At 39.3% G+C, this 18,086-nt stretch overlaps 1 long non-coding RNA gene across 1 annotated transcript in view; it reads right to left on the reverse strand.

Moving 5' to 3' along the window:
* Window positions 1-17,664, reverse strand: part of LOC120755949 (uncharacterized) — a 53,692-nt gene extending 36,028 nt beyond the window's left edge. The window contains exon 1 of the long non-coding RNA XR_005701946.1: window positions 17,427-17,664. This is a non-coding gene — a long non-coding RNA (uncharacterized LOC120755949). The remainder of the gene's footprint in view (window positions 1-17,426) is intronic.
* Window positions 17,665-18,086: the final 422 nt, after the last annotated feature.

Below are 18,086 nucleotides of genomic sequence, written 5' to 3' on the forward strand. Positions count from 1 at the left end.
CTTGCCACGATTGCAAGAGGTTGCCTAAGAAACCATCACGAGCAGTTTTATGGAGACCCTGGTGTGAAAACTTTTTTCATTGGGGTTCTCTGCGCCTCCCAGACCACTTCATGTCAGATATGGTCACACAGAAAACATCTGAGTTTCACTGAAGAGATAATGCTTTGTGTAAACATACAATCACATCAAGGACAAGAAAACCTTTTTCCAGAATGACTAAGCAATGCATGAAATACGTTGTCAAGGAAATATTGCATGCAACAAATCACCATAGCTGCACTGTGTGTATTAGAAGTCAAAAAAAGTACATGATAAAATTTAGATTTCAGTGTGAAATCCTTGAATCTAAGTCAAATATACACCTGACTCCTCACCCTTTCTTACCACTCTCTACAGATCCTCCCCTTGCCCTGTACCCCTTCTTTTCTTTGATTTTTTTAAAATATATTTGATTCAATTTACAGAAGAATTCCACCGACTCATTTTAAACAATTACAGTTCCTCCTTCAGCGCTACTCATTTTCCTGGTAGCTTTCCAAGATGTTGTTTCCAAGCGTTCTAGTCATGTATCAGGGAGAAACGAAAGAAAAACAAGATAGAGGAGCAAAGAGGTTTTCTTTTAGCAGATATTTGGAGTGACAGACCAATGCAGGTGAAGACAAACAGGGAGCAGGGAAGAGCAGGGAGAGGGAATTCTCTTCCTGGGAAATATCTGGGACCAGTGAAGAGGCGAGGGCCACAACAATGCCAGCCCAGCCTGACCAAGGAGAGGTTTTCCCCATTTAAGTGTTTTAAAGTTATACTTTGCTGCAGCACTGCTCTTACACAAACACACCCATGTAATCCTATTTATCTTGCGTACCCACAGGAACCTGAAGCTCACAATCATTTTCTAAAAGTTTCTGCAGTTTCTCAAGTGGCTTTTATCACCAACAACGTGCCTGAACTCTTGTTCCTCCAGAGCCAAACTGGTTTTGAGCTGGATCTGCTGCACTTCAGTCAGTGCTTCCTGGACCAGCCCTTGGAAACCCCTCTGTGCAGAGCATCTGGAACACATCAGGGCTCTCTGTCAGCTCACACAGCTTTGCTCTCACCAGCTTCTTCCTTGGGCTAAGCTATGTCCTACAACTGTAACTATTTCCATTGAAATAGATCCGTTAAAGTCCTACAAATAAAGGAAAACGTGGAGTTCATTACCTTCCAAGTCCTCCAGCAACCGAAAGATAAGGAGCCAGAGAGTGACATCTGCATATACCAGAAATGTAAAAAATACACCAAAATAAGAACTAACTAGGAGACTTTCAGCTTTACCTGTTGGGTTTGTTTTGTTTTGTCTTGGGGGAGATTTTGTTTGCTTTCTTTTTTAAAGTTTAACAGAAACTGTCGGTTTGTTGAAATCCTAAACTTTATTTATTTAGTTTATAAAGTTTATTCCATGTTCCATACCACCAAGAAAACAAAGTACACCATCAGAAGAACAACAACCTTGAAAAGCCTGAAAAGGCTGAAAAAGTTAATAAATACCCCATTTAGAATAAGTACCTAGCAAAGAGCTCACATAGTGACCATGTTTAAAAGGATGTGATTAACCTTGCTCAGTATTAATCGTTTTTTAAAACCAGACCTCAAAGATGTTTCTGATCTGGGGAAAGTCAGCAGTGTTTATTAAAAGTGCTGTATTTTGGTATTGGCATAAAATGCATTGTTGGACTTGAAGTTGTTTAAAGGGGAATTCAGCTCATGGCGGAGAGTCCAGGCTTAAAGTATCACCAATTCTCATGGGAAGGACTTTTATGAGATAAACAGCCATCTGAATTTTTTTTTTTTTTTTTTTTTTTTTTTTGGCTGGAATACACACCCTCTGGTTTATTTTGCTTTCCATTTCACATATGTGGCTTTGTTTGCTTTGGTGCTACATATAATGCAAATTTCCCAGAGTTTGCTTCCTAATGTAGTCAAGAGTATCAGCAACTCAAGTGACAGAGAAGACAGCTCACACAGACTCTACCACACTCTCAAAACCAAGCAAGAAAAACAAAACAAAAACCCACCAAGTTGTGTGGTACATAACCTTGGTTTTAAGAAACCCTGAACTGCTCCTGCACCTGATGCTTTAATGGAAAATTGTTGTAATCTGCTTTGACTAGAATCTGCTGTTCAGATTTTACCTGGCCCCTCCCTGTGGGTAGCTGACAAAGTGTGAAACGCAGAGGTGCAAGCAGCGTGCTCAGGAGAAGACAGCACCCTAAGGAACCCTCAGCAGAGTGCAGGTACCTGTGTGCCCCTGTGCAGATGCACCAGCCCTGCCCCTGAGCAGCAAACATGAGCTTTCCTAAGAGGATCGAGTTTACTTCTGAGCTCATTTGGCAGTCCCTGAGAAAGCCTTGCTGTGTTCTACAGAACTGTATCTTTTCACGCTCCACATTGAGGAAAACCATCTAGAAAAGCAGCTCTAACCACAGACCTTCAAAAATGTGTAGAGGCTGCCAGTTCATTGCACAAATTCAGTCCCATGCAAAGAGCAGAGCTCAGCTCTCTCCTGCTCTGGCCAAAGGCAGGCAGCTCCTGTCAGTGCCACAGCAGCTTGTCCCAACCACAGTGGCAGAAAGGAGGCTGATCCACGTGGGCTGCAGGAGCAGGGTGGGCACACACCGTGCTGCACACGTGGGTTGTGCACAACAGGAAAACAGGAGCAAAAGCACACGTAGCTGTGGCTTTTCAGTCAGAAAATTATCTGTTTATCTGCTATGAGGAAACCTGAAGGAATAAAGAACAGCAAGCTCGGTTTTGAAACAGGAAAAAGGAATGTCAAGACATAATTTAAAATCTGTATTACTGTCAATTACCCACCAAGAGAAAAGTCCCTCAGGCTTCCCTTTGGTATTAATGTAACTATTAAAATATTCATTGTTCTTTTCATATACAGCATGTTTTCTTTTGTTCTTTTCTTCAAGAGAGTTACTGAGATAATTACTTAATTACATAAGCAAGAACTTTAAATTCATAAGGGCTCTATTCTTGCAATGTTAATGTGGGAGATAATCTCTACTCTTTTGTCATAATATGTCAGTATTTACTTACAAGCAGCTATTTTTTAATCAATTAATCAATTGTATTTTAATCTGTCACATCATTGGTTTATACAGGTTAATAAAATTCCCCATCAGAGATCAACTAGTCACAGAGCTCAAATTAGGAACCTCGGCAACAAAACTTAATCCATATGTATATTCAGCAAAGCTAGAAATGTTATTAATGTAATCGTAATCAGAAAGTAAAATGTCCAGAAATGAGTGTATTTTAGTCACTCATTTGAAGAGATTCCATTTATTCAAGCAGACTCGAAAAAAGGGTTGTAATTTTCAATAGGAAAAAATTTACATTTTCACCAGTAAAGTAGTTTGCAAAAAAATTAAATTTTAACATTGCTAAAATTTTGAACATTTCCCAGATAAAGGACTTTTCCTAATACTTATTCATGTAAGACCAATCCAATTAAATTTTTAAATAAAATCCAATTTGCTGCAATGTGATTGATTTGGCCTATGGAGTGCTTCAAAAGATGCACAGCAGGATGGCAGAAAACGGGCACCATCTTTACTGCAACATTAGCACAATGAAAACAAGTCTGTTTTCCCCTCTTTATCTATCCCAAGTAAAGTTTGTCTCAATCCCAACACCACACCACAAACACCTCTGTCTCCCAGTGAGGTTCATCAGTGTGCCCCAGCTTATTACCTTATAAATCCAGCAAGCACAGAATGCATCACCAAACCGCAGTACATTGCACAGCCAGTAATTGAATGTCTACTTAGAGCAGGTTTGCTTTGTCCTAATACGTCCTTGTAATGGGACAGAGAGAGTCAGATAAAGGCAGGCTAGAACAGAATGATCTTTGAATTCAGTAATAAGGTCCCTGGTTTTTACATGCACGCTCTAGAAGCTTTCTTTAGTTCACTGACAGATGACATGGCCGGATGGCAAACATGGTATAATTACCAGTTACTAACCATCTAACCTGAAAAGAGGGTAATTTTCAGTTTATGGGTAATCACTGCAGACTTTTGCAGAATGATGGTGGCTACCAACACAACCAGGTCACACCCGTTGGGCCCTTCCATCTCACACCCCTCTGACAATCAGTTCTGAGCATGACTGGTGCTTCTTTATTGCAGTTTGATTGCTACAGCACCAAGCCAGCGCAAGTAGCACCAGGCTGCTGTTCCTACTCTTGAAATACTAACTGAGGAGATGCAGACATTCCACTAACTTCAGCAACATTGTTAGATATTCTTAATATTTTATATAGCTTGCTTTACTTAAAGTTGTACAACCAAGATAAAAGTAACTGCAAGGGAATATCAGCTCCATTTAACAGTGGGAGTGGTGATAAGGAAAAGCGTATTTCAAGGGAAAACTAGAGAGTGCCCAGAGCAAAGCTAACAGGTGCTAAGAAGGAATGACAAGAAAACCCTAAAGTTTTATAATTGTAGATTACTTTCAAGGTGTTTATTGATACCTGTGTGGGATGTTTTTCATCATACTCTCTGATCAAAAGCATCTTTTTTAAGGCTGACTATCCCCTTTATCCCGAGGTAAAAGAAGCAGTTGGAGAGAACAGAGGGGGTAAGGGAAAAAAGGAAACCCTGAGGTATTGCAACACTGGCAAATATTCTGCTAACAAAAATAATACACACTTAATTTGTTGTCAATGAAAAGAGCACTATCTTCCCAAAACTCACTGGGTTTTTGTTTTGGGTTTTTTTTTTTGGTGAGCTATTTATTAGGCAATGAGAAAAAAGCGCAAACCAGACAGACAGGCATGGAATGACATATGAGCATCTATATAAGTGGAGTAGATTGAGAAGAGGAGATTTAGTGGTAGAACTCAATGGCAGCAAAATAAAAATAGAAATAAACCAATCAGGGGGAAATATTTAAATTAACCTTATTTGCCAAATCAGACCTTGAGTCATGGATCCCTATCTATGGCAGTACTGGAATGCTGTCTTGCATAGAGGCTTTCTTCGAGAAGTGTTATGTGCAAACAGCCCTTTTCATGTCTTCCACCCTTATTTCCAGAGGTGGCAGTGCACGTAGCATTTCCCAGTGACACCACTAACCTGGCAGCAATGTCCTGCAAATAAATGCAAAGCCACCAAATTACTTCTCTGTACAGAGAAGAAGGAACAAAAGATAAAATGTAGATTTGGACAGGCTTAAAAAATTGGCAAGTGAGGATGAATGGATTAGGCAATAACAGAATATGTTCTCTGCTCCATTAAAGCACACCAATCCACAGATGATTATTTCAAGCTGAAATATTCAAATAGCAGTTGGAAGCCTTGGTAATATCTTGATTTTAGTATCAGCTACTGATTAAAATTCAGGAATATTGCACTATTTAGAAAGACTGCAAGATCTAACAATCTAACAAGATAATGCTTCAATTCTTCTCACCCTAGCAGTCCAAGGGCAACCGATTTTATCATGGGAGGGAAGAATGTGACCATATGCCCCGAGGGAAGAGTCCAAGATAGAACAGAATATTTCTTTCAGAATCACATGAGCTAAAGAGGAACAGAAGATAGGATATTTTAGTTTAAACAGATAACACAAATTAGTGAACTGAATTTAATGTAGTTTAAAGTCCTGTTAGAGCTCCAAAGATAAAGCTGCCCTAAACGGATGCAGCTTTGTATGTATTCTGTGTTTCTGATCTCTCCAGGACAGAAGTAAGACACAAGCATAAATATATGTTGATTTTTCTTATTCAAAAATTGCCCAGTATTGGAGCAGAATGCCAAATTGGATTATTATTTCTTCCAGTATCAATAGCAGCTTCTGAAAACCAAATTATTGTTCTAAGTTTTAGCTCTGCGACAGGGCTGCCCTTAGCGTGTACCTTGCTGCTGCAATGGTATATTCTGCTGGCAGCAAACTGCCACAGCATTACTAAGCATGTAATTTGAAGCCATTACAGTTCATCAAGCTTTGGATTGAAACATTATTAACACCTGAACGGGTAAATCGTTACCACCAAGGCCTCTCTAGTTCACCCAGCTCAAGGTCTGCTTATGCAGGGCTGGCAGTCACACATTTCATTTTAATGACCATTAGGGTGGATAATAACAACAGACTGAGGGGACAAGCACACCAGCTGAATTCACAGGTGTTCAGGAGGATTCTCCTCTTTCCAAGATTCATCTTCTCTCTCACAATGCTCACACCTAACGATAAGAAAAACAATCCATCTTTCATCAGGCCATGGAGAAAATCCTTCTCTGAGTGCTTATGGCAAACCTTAAAAAGCCTGTTCTCCTTTTAAGAGTAAGGCTTCTGCTGTGCACACTATTTTAAAACACTGCATTCTTGAAAATAAGTTTGCTTCTTGCTGCAATATTCCAGATTTAGAGAACTACCAGGCCTCATCCTTTCATGCCATAACTGCTCAGAAGGAGGCACAAAGCAGTGAAAATCTGGTACATAAAGTGTTCTATTTGTAACTGATGGGATGTTATTTAATTACCAGAAATATAAGAGAATTATGATTAAATTAGAATATTCTTCAGGGTGGGAATATCATATTATAAGGGAGATGATGTTTTACATCACAATAAATCAAGATGTATTCTGTCATTTTGAATTAAAATTGATAGACTTTTTATTAACTCCTGTATCTCTCATAGCTCCGAGAGTTATTGCTGGTGTATCAACCTAGAAGTTTTATTAAAGGTGAAAGTGTGTAAATATTATAAATCAATTTTTTTTATTTCTGAAACATAATTAACTCCTTCCCCAGCTAAAAAATTTATCAGAGAACTGCATGTAGGGAAAAGATATTATACTGATGAAAACCAGATTCTTTTATGTGCTATCAAGGTACACAGGAGTTCTGTTTCAATACATTTCAGTCAGCAACAAACCCCTCCCTAAATTTTTTTTTACAAAGTTCCTTTTAAAAGTTTTAGTATTTTAAGGGGGGTGGATGGAAAGTGTTCCACAGATGAGGCACGACTTCTCCCTTGCAAAACTGTGAAGGGCAAAGTAAACTGCTATTACTCCATGCCTGACTTCACTCTTCCAATTTTTTTTTCTGTATCCTAAGAGATCACAGTCCTGGTCTACTGATCAGGAAGGGGCTTATTGCACAATTATTTGCTTTGGCCTCCATCCTCGGGCACAACATCTCCACTATCGCATTAACGTACGTTAAGATTTCATTGCAGCAGAGATAATGCAAAAAACATAGAGCCATCTAGGTGGTTAATGAGTTCTCCTTAATATGCAGGCTATTTATCTCTAATGACAAACATAGATAATTCACTTAGGAGAAGTGTGACAAGATGCAGGATGATTTAAGTCCAGTACAACAACACAAATTGTCCTTGCTGTTAATCATCCAGCATCTTAATGCCTTACCCATTTTCACACTGGTATTTCAGTAGCTCAGTGAGATTGGCTGCAGGCAACCAGCACTTGCAGTCATCCCAAATATCCTGTCCACTGACACAAATCTGTCTAAACACCCTCAGCAAGAGATGTGTCACCTCTTGTTAAAATATTTCAGTATTTCATTGATCTGATGTTTTAGATCATGAGTAACAAAACCATGGCAGATAAGCATACCACTAAAGCAGACTCCACAACAGGTTTTTCTGCCTAGTGTTTCAAGGAAAATGCTCACAGCAAAACTAGCTTTCAACACTACTGACCATCATTCATTTCAAAGTGTTAACTGAACAGACTTTTAAAAATGAATGCAGATTATCACTAATATCAAAAGACCCTCCAAGGTATAATTACAACAGCTATAGGTGTAAAACCAGCCTGCCACTCTAAATTCAGACCAGACTCCCTCCTTTTCATAGGAACTTCATCTAATACAAAAAAATAACCAGACATATCTATTTTGAAAAACCAGTTTGAGTCTCTGCAAGGAGCCAAGAAAATGCAGCACTTTCTGAAAACTTAGTTTTTTAAAACAATCTTTTCCATGACAATTGAGATGAAAGCAGTCATGTTCACCAAACACCTTTTTAAGTCTTGCCCTTGAACCTACAAAGACACAGTACCACAAAAATTCTTCTGCAGTCACAATCCAAACTGAAATTCTGATAGTACAAGGAATGTTTAGGTCCTGCTGGACCTTCTGTGCAGAGATGATGAAGCCACTGCCTTTGTCAGTTTGCTCTGGTAAAGTTTGTTCCAATTTCTAGTGAAGGTCACTGTCTGTTGGCAGGATAGTAATGCACATGGGGCTTCTCCAAGGTGTGCACAGCATCCTACTGAAAACTGCAAAGCTCGCTCCTGCTGGGTTGAGATCTTCTGTCTCAAAGCTCAGCAACATAAACAAGACCATAAAGGAATGTCTTGCAATTGAATATTGTTCTTGAATAAATACACATTATTTGATTTCCAGTACCACAAAACTTATATCTTTTTGAGGTAAAATGTTAAAAAAAAAAAAAAAAAAAAAAAAAGAGTAAAAAAAGAGGCATCTCTCCTCTCTAAGCAAAGAGGAATTTCTCAAAGATTGGCATAGTATATTGATAGGATTATTTTCTCCTGGGATTTTTTTTAATTCATCTGGCCTACAGCATAGTGCCTTCAAAGTTCTCCACTTCTTTTTAGAACATCATCCATTCTAAAGCATATTTGTCCTGTTACCTGATATGTGTCCTCAAGCTAAGGAGTCAGAAAGTATTTCATCTAAAATATTCTTCTTAGTCATTTTTTGCTGCCAAATTGTACAATGTCTGGCTTTAGCATGACTCACATACCCAGAACTCCGCAGTCTGGGTTGTACTGTCGCTGCTAAGACGATTACAGAGCTGCAATATTTTGGATGGGACCATGCTAAGGTCAGGAAAGCAAACTTCTCTAGTGTTACACACTAGAACACACTTGTCAATGGCCCAAAGATTCCCACGCAAAAAAAAAAAAAAAAAAAAAAAAGAAGTACTTTTTTTTTGTTTTTCTAACACAGTAGATGAGAAATGAAAGTGGTTTTTTGTTACAGGAATATTGTCTTCAGGATGAAGAGATATTGACTGCATAACCCTTACATCTCTTTCATGCAGATATTTGTTTTGGGGCGTTTTCTGCTCCAAGCATCACCTCTCAGTATTGCAAAACAATTTGCTTTTTCTCAGACTCCACTATAGCATAGGAAATTGAATAGATCTGGGAGATCAGGATGCTAAAAATCTGAATAGAAAGATTTGTGTAATATTAAATACTGATTTAAATGGCACAATTTAAACAGCCTAGTCAGAAAGAAGCTGAAAGAGATCCATCACCAGCTGGATAACAAAAACTTCTTAATCAGCTATTTTGATTAAACTAATGGTGGATCACCAAAGGCTTTGACACTTATGGCTGTTTTTGTGTTTCTCCCCCATCCTATGGTCGGAAAATGTCTTATCTCAGTAACATGACATTAATTCCTCTGTTTCAATTTAGGCTTCACTCTATCTGTCCAAACACTGGTTCTGCAGCACCTTTTGAATTGTTTTCAAATTCTCCACTTGTTAAATAGAATTCATTGTCAGAAACCATAGAAACTCCTCTGATAACAGCTCTGCTGAGAAAAATGGGACAAGTTTTGAAGAGAAATGCTAGAAGAAGAACTGAAGTTGACCATTGGTTTTGCCTTCTCACTTGTGACCAATACATTTATGCAGCAGTTAGCAGTAACCCGGCTGCATGAGCGTTGGGTTTTGAGTTACGTGGAGAGTTCAATGGTTTTTTCCAAAACATTCCCGCATGTCCACCTGAAAGAAAATTTAATTCTCTATTGAAGGACAAACTATCATTTTTTTTAGTTTTAAACCTTCCCTCAACTATCATCCTATATATTTGCAAGTAATAAAGAGATTAATGGCTTCTTAATTCAAAGAATTTAGGGTGGAGGAGATCTAATCTCTGCACATAGAAATAAGAGAGAGTGTTTGGACATGTGTCATCTGAGGACCAAAACTTCTGAAAATTCTCAGGCTGAGGTACTGCTACCCTCAGATTCCACACATAAAACCAGGGAGCCACAAGTGGCTTACCTAAAGATGATAGGGGGAATAACCATTAATAAATAAATGCCAATGCACAATGCAACAATAAATCAACCAAAATGTGAAAGCTTAGGCTTGCATGTTCTGTTTGAAAAGCAGGGATATCCAAGAAATACTTAAGAGCTAAATTGCAAGGTCATTATTTACAAGAAAGGCAACAGATTCTCCTTTTCCATCCAATGAATAGCTGAGAAAACCCCCTCACTCTAGGGCATATCCTCAGCTGCAGTAAATTAAAATAGCTAGGGGGGCACAGACACAGATTCAACATAATTTTAATTTTTCCCCATTGGGAATTTTGAATCCTCAAAACTCATCCCTCTACACCCATTACTAAGAGGGTTCCTGTTATAAGTGTATATTATAAAGTTGGCTTTCCTCAAGATGCGTGCTGTATGATTAATAACTTTGTTGTAAGGATATAAGTTTTTATTTCTGCTATCAGTAAATAATTAGGCATAGTGGTAGTATTTGAAATATCATGCTTAAACTGCCTGTTTGGTCAGGATAACATCCAGTGAACACGTAAAGAAGACCCTGCTATTGATATACCAACCAGCAGCATCTACCATCTGAAGAAAGTATGGACCAAGGCCCCAGCGGGAGGTGATAATGAAGACACAGCCAGGAAACACACATGCTCTAAAAAGGCAGACCCAAGGAGAGACCATGCAAAACAGTTCCTGAAATATGGAAACAAGTGTATGGAAAAATATGAGTATGCAACAGACTGATGCAATAGAAAGGGTATTTAAAGAACATCTCTGGAATAGCAGGTTGTGGACATGACTGAATGCCAAGTCACCTGGCCGGCCATGATTTTGCTTAATCTGTCTCCTAATTGTCTTCTTTTTATTTTATTAAACCTATTTCTTAAAATTTACCAGGAAAGGGAACCTCGATTCGCACACTTCCCACCAGTGTTCTCTAGAGCATGCGTAGCACAAAATATGCATCTAACATTTAATTCCTAAAGTTCTTTCAGCCCAGAGGTGATTTCTGCAAAGGAAGCAGAAGTCTTGAGGTCTTTGGAAGAGCTTTCAGTCAACGGAGGAAGCAAAACTGGACTAAGTGAATGCCAAGAGGACCCTGACAGGACTGATACTGCATAAAGGATCCCTCCCTGACTGGGCAAGAGGAACATCTGCCCAAAGAGTGTCTAAATCCATGCAAACAGGAGTTAACTTCTTGAGAGCCCAAAGCGCTGAGATGTGCAGACAGCAAAGTGAACTGCTGGGGGTCACAGAGAAAGCAGAAATTCATGCACACCCAGGTCTCCTCTGCCTCTGGACCAGAAGAACACCAGGGAGCCTCTCAGGGCTTAGTGGAAAATGACACTGCTTCTGAACGAGCAACAGCTCCTCTTTTTAATTGCTGACATTTGTTAGCATGGTTAGAGGCTTATATTTGACCACGCGGTTTTAAATCGCTACAATTTTTTGTTTGAAAAATAGCACGGTAATGTTTCCCAGGAGCTGCAGAACACAGAGCTCAAGTTTTAAACGAAAGTCAGCTTCACGGATTTCTTCAGTATTTCCCTCACATAACAATTAAAGCAAAGCAGAAAGCTGCTTGCGTCTTTAAGCAAACTGCTGCGGGGGAGGAAGGGAAGAGGAAACCATGTAAACACTCTTTAAATGTTAATTCCTGAGTTTAATTGTAGCCCACTGCAAGCCTATTAAACCCTGACTAAGTGCACCTGACAGACTGACAACAGCATAATGCTAATGCATGCCGGTGAAGAGCAGTAATTAGCTTCTTTAAAAGGGTGAGATTTGGGGGAAACTGCTCACAGAACAAAAGAAAATGGGGGGAGGGAGAAGGAAAGGAACGAGAAGTTTTTTCCCCGTTATACCTTTCTACATCTTATGTAAATCTCTGTAGAACTCAGGTGCCTCTCAGAACTGTGCTCTGAAAGCTTATGAAATGGCAAAAATATCTCAAAGTGCTGCGCACAAGTCAAGGGCTGTTTGATTTTTACATCATGATTTTTTGCATGGACTGTGTGAACAAACTAAGGTAACAGTGAAAGTGATGTTAAAAAAAGACCCAGGAAGAGGGTGACTGGCTAGTCTGACATTTCTGCCAGCTCCAGAGTGCTGGAAACTTGCTTATAATCTACAGAGCAGTCTTTCTTTCTTGCTACCTCTCCTGTGTAAATATCAACAGACATCAACAGACAGAACTCCTTCACCAGAATGGAAGGGAAGCAGAACTGGTTCATGTCAGTCAATTAATATCTCATAGTAGGTAATTTATTTTCCCTGAGTAGTTACATTACATTTAATTGGACATCCAACTTAAAAGCCAGTGACTGTGCTTTACAATACAAGCTGATTTGTCTAATTCTAGCCAAAGATCAAATCCCTTCTCCAAGAAAAGGCTCCACAGGATTAGAGCACCAAAAAAATTTAGAGCGTTAAGTGTAGCTTTTTAAAACTATACAGAAGTATCCATTGTTACCTTCACATTGCATCGAGCCTGCTTTAACATTGAAAATGTGGCAAATTCTAGGAGTCTGAGCTAATCTTGTTTAATTGTACGTTTTATTAAAACTTTTCACTCTGTTTTTATTTCAGAACAAGAATTGAGAATTTTATATTATATGTGTGTTATTTCTTTCAGACTGGCCATTACAGCCTTCTTCTTATTGGATACACTCTCAGGATGCTATAACTCTCCATAGATAACAAATACTCCTATAAAAATCCATACCACTTCCATGATTCCAAATACAAGAAGTATTCTTGGTCCTGAGACTGTTTAAGGCTACAACAATTCAGTCTCAAATCAGTACATGAGTGGTCTAACAAAGTCATCAAGCTATTTTGGCAAAAAGCTGTGACAGAAATCTGTGGCCGTGAAGAAGCTCCAAAAAGTCAACAAGCTGAGACCAATGAGAGCATAATTTATCCTCCATTTACAGCAAATATTTTGTTAAGACCAAGGAGCATATCTATGAAAAGCAGTTCTAATATCTTAAACCACAGTAGATTTCCCGCTGCATGAACATTTTTGAGCATTTGCTTCCTTATTTAGTTACCTTAGTGGAATAAACTTAAACCACATTTAAATGAAAGAAGTTAGACTCCATGAGCATTTCTACCTTTGTTAATCCTGCTCTAAATTCTTGCACATATCAAAGCAAACTGTCAATGAACCTTCAGTATCACAAGTTATTGCTCCTCTAGACCATTGTCTTTTCCCTGGCTCTGAGCTTCAGAAGCAGAATGAAAGCAATTAGCTTGCATTTCCTTGGAAGAGTACTTTGTGCACCTGGTGGGAGACCTGTCTCTTAAACGGCTGCCCCAGGAAAGGGGGCAAGTCCAAGAATTAAAGTGCCTCAGTGGCAATAACTGCACAAGCTGTTCCATTGGCTCTGTGCTCGCTCTTTGTTAGCTACAATCTTGCAAAAGAACAGAAGGCAGCAGAACCCTAAGAGATTAAAAATAGTAAGGAAATAAAGACCTAGATTGTGTTCTACAAGAGGGGATACTAAAAGCTCGTGAAGAAGGGTTTCTGGTTTGTTATTTTTAATACCCCACTCTACCTGTTTCAAATTTTTCAGTTCACTGTAGGAATTCCACATTGGAAGATCTGTTTCTGAGTTTGAGAATTTTTATACCAGTGGATAATACATGTGTAGTTTTCTGTGAGATGTACTGCACACTGAAAGGCACTGAGATTTTTGTGGGTCCATATGCCTCCTTCTTTCTCTGGTTGGTGGTAAAGCACATCTGTAAGCAGGAATCAGAGGACATAGTCTGCTTTTAGTCGTAAAGAAATTTCCTCTAAAACTGATCCTTTTACTGCTGGACTCATTTTATGTCCTTAATGACGCACTAAAAATTTTTGGAAGATTTTGTTCACAGCTGCCTCTGTCCCTGAACCTGGATCTCTTCCACCATCTCAGATACCTTGCAGGGGGCTGTGGTAATTCATCTGTTCATGCCAACTTCCTCACTGTGTCACCATGTGCCCATGGCAGAGCTGCCACTTTGCAGGCCTGGGGTTTCTCTCCCAGTTATCACTGGAGCCACGTGGCAAATTGGCAGAAAGGTGAGACATCCAGCCTTAGGAGAACCTCTCCGTGTCAGGTGCTCTTTGGCATGGGTCACCTCCCTAAGAAAAGTCTGTGCAGCTGCCCTTGGGAAACTGAAAGGCTCCCTAGAAACAGGTAGAGAAATTTCAAGTGGGGTGGCAAGGCTGCCCGCTGCTCCTTTTGTCCCTTGCTATTATTCCTCGGCATGATTACCATAATTCTCTCCAGACAGCAGCATTCAGTGCCCCATCCTAAGAGCCAGTAACCAGCTTCTACTTGTCACAGCTAGAGGGTCTGATCAGCAGGGGCACCTAATACTTCCAAATGGGAACTCTGCAGTAAATTACAGATCGCCACAGTAGACACAGCCATTCTGCCAGATTTGTGAACATAACTCCTGATCAAGTCAGCTGACTTTCACCCACCATGTGCTGTACTCTCACTCAAAGCACCAAGCTGAGAAGTCTCACAATCTCTCATTTCCTATTTTATTTTCCCATGACACCTGGGAGGGCAGCCAGAGAAATCTAGCCAAATTACTAGAACTGTACAGGAATAGCACTGAGGAGTACTGCACTTCTCCAAAATATGTCTAAGGACAACATGTTACAGTTTTCTGAGCATGAAGAACTTAGGAAGCTTTGCCTTTTCTCTTCCTCCTGAAGAATTTCCCCATTTCTTTTTTATTTAAAATCACCCCTTTAAATAAGCTGTGACTTCTAGCCTTAGTCTTGTAATGAGACAAATCTCTTGCCAGGTTTTCCTATGTACACCACATATTTATTCAACTTTGTACTTTAGAGACCAAGGAAGAATGCCATTAAAAAAAAAAAATTAAAAAAAGGTACCAATCTGAAAATGAAGACTATAATCCTTTATAAGCATGAGATCTGATTTCTGATATCACAAAGTATGATATCGTCTGGGAAAAACTGACAAAGTGGTTGATGAGAACATAGTCAGTTTGGGGAAAAATGTCTTCTAGATTTTTTTTTAATGAGCTCTGCCTTTTAAAAAATATTTTTATAATGCTCTAGTGCAATTTGCAGACAATACTAAATCAGAAAGAGTTGTGAATATCAGTCAGAGCTGAGAAATGTTAGTGACATTAGTGACTCATGACACAGTATAGAGCCAGAGGCACTAGTGGGCAGAAAATGACAGCATGAGTTTCAACTTAGAAAAATGCACATAAAAAAACACCTAGGGCCATAGAAATCAACGTGTGGCTGGCTATTCACTGAGCAGAAGAAATCTAGAAAATATAACAAAAGGGAAGTGTGAGTTATAGAAACCCCCACATTGCAGAAATCCCAAAAAACAACACAGGATTAGTGCAGTTGCAGATTAAAATCCATGGAGACAATGCATTGCAGAAATGATAATTGCTTGACCTTTGGCCAGTTTTTTGGCATGAACACACTACAAAGAATTAATTCAGTGCAGGAAATAATGTTAGCTGTAAGACTGACAAATCGCAGTGTGTTAAGAAAAGACCAGCAGAACAGATTAGAGCATGGAAGAAATGATTTATGACAGAAAATTTATATAATTAAATATTTATCAACCTGGGTAGCTGAAAATGGAGACAGGATGGGAAGACATAACAGCCTGAAATGGCATTAACACTGAAAAGAGAAGATGAATTACACGCTCCCATGTCCACAGTATGCTGGCATGTGGGATTGGGTTCCAGCATAAGTTTTAAATACTGAGCCCCAGGCTGCTACTTAGTGAGGCAAAGAATCCCTCATTCCTTGAACTCCCACCATTTGTTTTCTCATCTCATTCCTCAAACTTCATCTAACACCTTCAGCCCTGTTCCGAGTTATTTCACTCTCTCTCAACTCTTTTGGTCCCAAATTCCCAAGGCTTGACACTATGGACTGGGGTGGAGGGTTTAGACCCTTACAGCTCAAAATTTGCTCCATTGAAACTGCAGAGCAAACTTCTGTAAGGCCTCTTCAGTCCTGTCCAGATGGGATAAGTCTCTCCATAACCAAGTGCAGGAAGGACCCAGGCATTTTCCTGTCCCCAGCAGGTGACCCAGCAGAGCAGAGTGTCTGAATAGCGCACCTGGAGATGAGAGGGGGCAGCTGTGGCCAGTGTCACGTGCAGCCCCTGTGACAGGATGACTTGCAACAGATTACTCAGTGGTGGGCACAGAAGCCATTGGCCCCAGAAGACAGTGCAAATATAGCACAATTCCATTCTTCTACCTCCTCTGGTAAACCTTTAACCAGCTGATGGAAAAGCTAGGAAAGGTAGCCATGCCCCAAAACCTTCATCAGATGCTACATTAAATGTGCCAAGGCTGCTCGACTTGAACATTTCTGATATTACACTCCAATATTTCAAGTTTTCAATTATTCTCACATTTAGTGCTTTCCTGTGATAATTCAGATGTACCTTCTCAAGGTATGACACTAACTTTCTCGTCTTCAGCTGAAAATCCCCTGCATTTACACATATATCTTGGAGATGTCCTAAAATAATTAGGTTTATTGAAGAATTTACCCAGGGCTGATAATATTTGCTCAAGAGTCACAAAAATTTCTGGGAAACTTATATTCAATATCTGAGAAAACTGAGAAGTGACGATGCTATCTTCAGAAGGAGAAGAAATTCCTGTTTCATATAGAAACTACAAAAATCCTTGCACTACTCCAAGAACTCTCATAATGCTCACAGTTGCAAGTAACAAATCCTCTAATGACATATAAAGTACTTTTGATTATCTTGCTCACTATATATAGGATAAATAATGTCCCAGATTGTAATTTCCATTTTTTAAAGGCTCCCCACAGACATATTCCTTGGCCATCTGTTCTCCTCTGGACCTGCTGTAAATGGAAGTCTGCACCGTGCCTGACCTGCTGAGACAGACAGCTACCCCTGGCTTCATGGCACTGCACTTGCCTCCCAAGAAGGGCATTTTTCAAGGAATTAATGACTGGGAACTGTCACAGAAAGCTATAAAATTATGAATAACACCAAGAAAACAAGTGGGAAATTAATATTTACTGCTTCCCATCATACAAGACACACAGGCAAATCAGTGTTATTGTGAGGCAGCTCGCTAAAACAAGCTAAAGAATGTACAAAACATGAACATTTTGAAGCTCCTTATTCAGATAGCACCAAGACCCAAGATACACATTGATCCAAAATGGAAGGAGAATAACTAATGGAAAACAACATCCATAAAAAGTTATTCACATGCAGCTTCTGATTTGAGATATCCCAAAAGTATTTCACAGAAGCAAGAAAAATATCCCAAAGACACATTTTTATATACATGTAATGTTTCTTACCTTCACAGGTTGCTGTCACAAGCAGGATGCTGAACAAGGAGAACTTTTAACCAAACCCAGGATCTCAGCAATTATATTCTGTTTGTTCTCAAAATCCTATACTTCAGAGTGAAATACATTAATTATCACTCCATCACCCTCCTCTGTCCTGGGAGTTAAAGTGCTTTACCATACAATTACAGAAGTATCAATCACTATACAGAACCACTGTATTTAGCCTGGTTTTGGGCAATTTTACTGATAGTATTTGACTGATTTCCTCCCTTTTCAAGCATAACCAAGGAGCTCTTTCCTAGTCACACAGGCCACGTTAATTACAATGTCCACACCTGAATTCACAGCTGAATCCAATTCAGAACTACATTACTGTTTCCAGACCTCTTGTTGTTTCTTGGATTTTGAGTGTATCTTAGTCTTCCTTTGATGCACTCTATTTTCTTTAGCATCTGAACCTTTTCCACATTTAAGAATTTGTCTTTTGTTTAATACCTTGAAATTACCCACTTCCAAGTTCAATCCTATCCTCCCTTATGCTTTCAGCCTACTGTTCTTATGCTTTAAAGAAATTTGGCCACCAGACAACTCAGATTACTGAGGCTAAGAAGTGAAAAGAATATTAATTCAGCAGAAAGTATCATCCTATAAATCTAGTTGTCACTT

This window comes from Hirundo rustica, chromosome 8 (genome assembly GCF_015227805.2).
Source record: "Hirundo rustica isolate bHirRus1 chromosome 8, bHirRus1.pri.v3, whole genome shotgun sequence".
In the NCBI taxonomy this organism is placed as follows: domain Eukaryota; kingdom Metazoa; phylum Chordata; class Aves; order Passeriformes; family Hirundinidae; genus Hirundo; species Hirundo rustica.